The following is a 6,390-nucleotide window of genomic DNA, read 5'->3' on the forward strand; positions in this document are numbered from 1 at the left end:
AAGAGTCATTATTCTTGGAAAGGTGGACAGTAAGAGAAAGAGAGAATGATTATCTATAAGATGAACTGACTCACTATTGTTGTTGTTATGTCCCATTGAGTCGCCTGCAACCCATAGCAACCCTATGCACAGCAGCTCTGAAACCTGTGCTGTCCCGACCAGTTTCACTAATTACAATACACCAACTCCCATTACCCTAGTTATTACATCAATCTATCTCATTCAGGGTCTTCCTTTCCTCCACTGTCCCTCCACCCTTCCAACCATGATGTCCTTCTCCAAGGCCATGTGCCCAAAGTATGTGAGATGGAACTTCAAAATCCTAGCCTCCAAGGAGAAAGTTGGTTTCACCCAAGCTTCAAAATCCTAGCCTCCAAGGAGAAACTTAGTTTCACCCTCTCTAAGAGAGAATTATTTGTTTACTTGGCAGTCCATGACATGTTCAAGACTCTTGCCTAGCGTTACAATTTGAAGGCATCAGTTCATCTTCTCTCATCCTTAGTCACTGTCTAGCTCTCAGATGCACAGCAAGTAATTCCAATGATCATGGCTTTGTTTAAGTGCAACCTGGTCTCTAGACTGACATTGTTGCTCTTCAGCGCTCTGAAGAGGTCCCTGACAGCAGATTTCCACAATGCAATTCTTCTTTTGATTTCCTGACTGCTGGTGCCAAGGGTTTGATCATGGAACCAAGCAAGCTATAATTCTTATCAACCTTAATCACTTCTCCATGTATTATGGTTCTGCCATTTGGCCTAATGGTGAGAATCTTTGTCTTCCTAATATGGAGCTTCAATACATATTGAAGATTACAGTTTTTGACCTTCTGCAGTGAGCACTTCAGGTTCTCTTCCGTTTCAGCAAGTAAGGTTGTGTCATCTGCATAACATAGATTGTTGATGAGTCTTCCTCCAATTCTGATTGCCACATTTCTCTTCATAAAGCCCTGCTTCTCAAATGATCTTTTCTGCATGTAAGTTGAAAAGGTATGGAGCCTGGATGCATCCTTGATGCACTCCTTTCCTGATTTTGAACCATGCAGTGTTTTCTTGCTCTGATCTGAGGACTGCTTCCTAGTCCAAGCATAGGTTTCGTATGAACACAATCAAGTGTTCTGGTATTCCCATTTTCCTCAAGGTTAGCCACAATTTGTTGTGATCCACAGTCAAATGCCTTTGCATAGTCAATGAAACAAAGATAGACATTGCTGTGGTATTATTTACTTTCTGCCAAGATACATCTGACTTTGATGATAGTGTCTCTAGTGCCACGACCTCTTTTAAACCCAGCTTGTATCTCTGAGTGTTCTCTGTCAATGTACTGTTCCAGTTGTTTCTGGATAATCTTCAGCAGGATTTTGCTAGTGTGTGATATTAGTGATATTGTTCAATAATTTCCACATTCTGTTGGATCACCTATTTTTGGGAGTAGAAATAAATATGGATCTCTTCTAGTCAGTTGGCAAAGTAGTTATAGTACAGATTTATTGGCACAACCTGGTGAGCACATCCAGGGTAGCATCTATTGAAATATGTAAATTGGTATTCCATAAATTCCTGGGACTTTATTTTTTGTCAAGTCCTTCAGAGCAGCCTGCACTTCCTCCTTCATCACCATTGCCTCTTGATCATATGTTGTTTCTTGAAATTCTTCAATTCTTGAATTGTCAGTCAATTCGTTTTGGTACAATGATTCTGTATACTTCTTTCATCTTCTTTTAATGTTTCCTGAATTGTGCCCATAGCATCCTTAAGCTTTGCAACTCATGGCTTGAATCTGCTCTTTAGTTCCTTCAGCTTAAGAATTGCTGAGCGAGTTTGGACCTTTTGATTTTCTCACTCCAGATCCTTGTACATTTCATGGTAATGCTTTGTCTTGTCTTTCTGAGCTGCCCTTTGAAATCTTGTATTCAGCTCCTTCACTTCTTGATTTTTCCCCTTTGCTTTGGCTTCTCGGCTCTCTAGTGCAATATTCAGAGTCTCTTCTGACATCCATTTTGTTCTTTTCTTATTCTTCATTCTTTTTAATGACCTTTTGTGTTGTTCATAAACAATATTCTTGATATCCTCAAACCTATTCCTTAGTTGGTTTTTAAATTCAAATTTTTATTCCTGTGGACATGATTTAACCTTCTTTAGCTGTAATTTGAACTTGCTTATGAGTAGTTGATGTTCTGTTCCACAATCAGCACCTGGCCTAGTTTTCACTGCTGATAGTGAACTACTCCAACAATTCCTTCCACAGATGTAATCAGTCTGAATCCTGTGCCTCCCATTAGGTGAAATCACTGTCTATAACTTGCAGTTATGTTTCTTATAAAAGATGTTTGCTATGAATAAATAATTGATTACACAGAATTCTATCATTCTACCCCCCCTCATTTCTGTCACCAAGTCCATATTTTCTGACTACTGATTCTCCTTTCTGATTCCCAACTTTTGCATTCCAGTCACCCATTGCTATTAATGCATCTTGGTTACATGTTCGATCAATTTCTGACGGCAACTGTTGGTAGAAATCATAATTTTCCTCCTCTTTGGCTCTGGTTATTGGTGCATAAACTTGAATGTTAGTAGTATTAACAGTTCTTCCTTGTATGCATATGGATATTATCCTGTCAGTCATAACATTGTCTTTCAAGATGGATCTAGAAATGGGCTCTCAAACTATAAAAGCGACCCGTTTTTTTCTCACGTCTTCATCTCCAGCATAGAAGATCATATGATCATCTGATTCAAAATGTGCCATGCCAATCCATCTCATTTCAATAATGCCCAATATGTCAATAGTTACACATGCCATTTTGTTCTTAACAAAGTCTAATTTTCCTACATTCATGCTTCTCACATTCCACAATCCAATCATTAATTTCTGCTTACAACTGTTCCTCCTATTTTATATTTTCAAACTAGAGGGCCAGCCTCAGTTGCCATTTCTGTTAGTCTAGTCTAGTAGACTAGTGTGCTCTAGTGTACATAATGTTCATAGGGTTTTCAAAGTCTTCGTGACTGTAATAATAGGTTTAAACACAATGGAGACTGTAAGAATGGTGCAGAATGGGGAAAGTACTTGATCTTCACTTGAGAGCACCTAACAGAAAAAATAACAAAAAATAAAGTGTTTTAACGCTTGAATGTCTCAATGGTTACGTACACAGGCTCAACTTCACAATCAGCTTGCCAGAGAAGAGACCTGAAGATCTTTTCCCCTTAAGTTTACAGCCTTAGAAAATCCTTTAGGACAGTTTTATTTTGTCCTAGCTCTGGTGACCTAGTAGTTAGAAGCTGTGCTGTAATCCCAAAACCATACAGTTCGAATCCACCAGCTTCTCCAAAAGAAAAGGACTTGCAGTCTCCTCTCCAACAATTTACCGCCTCTGAAAACCTACTGGAAGGACATCTCTGGGTCAGTTCTGACTCAACAGCACACCGCTACCACCACAACAAAATGATAAATATGAGTTAGCATTAATTCATTACCACACAAATACAACAGCACTTTTATGATTATACTTTAAAAAGTCCTTGGCAGCAACATATTGTTTGATTTCTTGACTGCAGCTTCCATGGGTGTTGACTGTAGATTCAAATAAAATTATATTCTTGATAACTATAGTATTTTATCCACTTATAGTAATGTAGTTTCTGATGGCCTAGTGGTAAGAAACTGTAATCCCAAAGGCCTGCGCAGCTGCTCCATGGGAAAACGATGGACAGTCTCCCCCACAGCACTTCACTGCTTCAGGATACCCACTGGAGGGTCTGTGGGCCTGTCCTGACTCATCAGTACACAATAAAAAGTTCATTTTTGCAGTTATGATTTTTTTCCTTCTTGTTGAGGTATACTGAAGGCTATTGCATTTTGTTGTTGTTGTTTTTAGTGTTTTGAGTGCTCTTTAAAATTGTTGTTTGACTGAAAATTTGCATAGCAATCTCCCCCTCCCCTATTCAATCATTTATACACAGTTTGGTTTATACTGTTTGGTACAATACAACAGAATCATGTCTTTCTCCACCTGTTATTCTCATTCCCTGTTATTCCCATTTCCATTAATTATTTTATCTTACCACTTTGTGTGTTTAGGGCATTATCACTGGGCATATACTACCTTATGGTTTGTTATTCTAAAGAAAGAATACCTTCCTAAGATTATTGGTCACTTTATAGGGCTGTCTTTTGTTTGATTGAGCCATGGGAGTAAGTTTTGCTCCAGGTTTGAAGGGTGACTAAGAACTGTAGTTTTGAGGTACCACTACTGTTGTTGAGAACAGTAAACTTGATAATTTTTATGTTTGTGCATGTTATTGTCTGTCTCTTTCCCTTCCCCATCTAGGGCCATCTACTGTGATCCCCTTTCAGTGAGATCTAAAGGCTATGAGTTAGTACTTCAAGTCTTTTTCATTTGCAGGCAAGATTCTGTCATGTACATATTGCACATTAGTGAATTTTCTCCCAATCCTGTTGCCATATTTTTTTCAGTAGTTCTATTTCTCAAATTTTTTTTTCCCGCAGACAGACTGAATAGGTTCGGTGAAAGTATACAACCTTTATAAACACCTTCCCTGATTTTAAACCTTGTAGTATCTGTGTTCTGTTTCAAGGTCTGCTTCTTTATCTATGTACAAGTTCTACATGAATGCAAATAAGATTTCTGGAATTCCTATTATCTTCAAAGTTATCCATAATTTATATGATACAAGCAGTCAAATGTGTTTGCATAGTCAACAAAACAAAAATAAACATCTTACTGATATTCTATACCTTCAGCAAATACCCATTAGTCATCAGCAATGAGGTCTTTTTCTACATCCTGTTTTAAATGCAACTTGAATTTTTGTCAGCTCTCTGTTTATATACTACCTATTATTGAATTATTTTCAGCAAAACTTTCTTTTAATGTGGTATGAATGATATTCTTCTATAAATTTTATACTAATGACTCTCCTTTTTTTTGGAAAGGATAAATATGGTTATCTTCCAGTTGGTTGACCACACAGCTCTCGCTCAAAGTTTTTGGCTTTTTCGAGTAAGTTCAGGGCTGTATCTATATGCTGATATACCTCAACTGATATTCTATTAATTCCTGAAGCTTTAGTTTTCAACACTTCCTTCAGTGTAGCTGTGGTTATTCAGTACCCTGGGTTCTTTATCTTATCATATAACTTTTGAAAATATTTCGAACTGACCACGTATTTTTGGTATGGTAGCTCTGTATTCTTTCTATCTTCTAAAAGAATATTAGGCTGCTCTAAAGCCACAGAGAGACATCTTTTAGCTACTTCTAAATCTCCTTGAATGCATTACTTGTGAAAGTGTACAAGGTTAAATCAATGATATAAAAATTTCACATATAAAACATCAGCCTGAAGCTTAAACATCAACAGTAGAGCAGTGCTTCTCAAACTTCAGTGGGAATCTGTATCTCCTGGAGAAATTATTAAATCATAGTTTCCTGGATGACATTCAAAAAACTTTTGATTCATTATACCAAAGGTGGAGTCTACGAACTTGCAATTTCAACAAGTTCTGAAGCAAATTCTCATTGTCGTAGATCACAGTTTGAGAGCAACTGGATTGGAAACATTTTGGAGACCACAGGTTTTGCTTTTATTCTTTTTAAAAAAATTAGAAATGAATTTTTGTTATATAAGTTGATTTTAACTCCTATTCATAAAAGGGTAATAATGACTGTGATCTCTCCGGTTTTCTATGCAATCAACCACGTAAAGTATCACAGAAAACAAAATAGCTTGTTATGAATAACATAGTAATTAATTATAAAACTAGTCTAATTGGTATGAGGGCAGCAGAGTCTAAGCTCCACTAACTCTAAAACTAAGAAGAGTTCTCATCCACATCCGTGTTGTATTGTAGACAACATCCATAACACAAACTATTTCCTGTGAGGTCAACATGCCTGAACTTTTCCACATCTAATCCTGTCACTCCAAAGACCCTTACTGCTCTGATACTAGAACCACTAATCCATTGCAAGGGTCACACAGAACTCTCAGATCATATTCACAATAACGGAGTTAATAGCAAATAACAGTTTACAATTCAGGTGGGAAGCACTAAGGCTACACTTTTTCAGTGAAAACAGCTTTTCAGAGATGGATGCTAGGTTCTTTGACCTTCAGTCTGGCAGCTTTCAGCTGGTGCTACACAGCCGTTTCAGTTCTTCCAGTAATGGAGTCTACCCACGTTCTCCAGCAAGCTTGGGCAAATGTCTTCAGTTCTGGTTCCTGGGAGGGTAAATACAGTAAGTTCTCCCCTACATTGTTCTCTGGAACCTCTGCTGCTCTTGTTGTTGTTCTTGGCCTCAGCCCATCTTTCTTTTTTTTTTTTTCTATAATTATATTTTATTAATTTTCATAAACATTTACAGAG

This window comes from Elephantulus edwardii, unplaced genomic scaffold, assembly GCF_000299155.1.
Source record: "Elephantulus edwardii isolate Elephantulus edwardi_28Jun2011 unplaced genomic scaffold, EleEdw1.0 scaffold00012, whole genome shotgun sequence".
Classification (NCBI taxonomy): domain Eukaryota; kingdom Metazoa; phylum Chordata; class Mammalia; order Macroscelidea; family Macroscelididae; genus Elephantulus; species Elephantulus edwardii.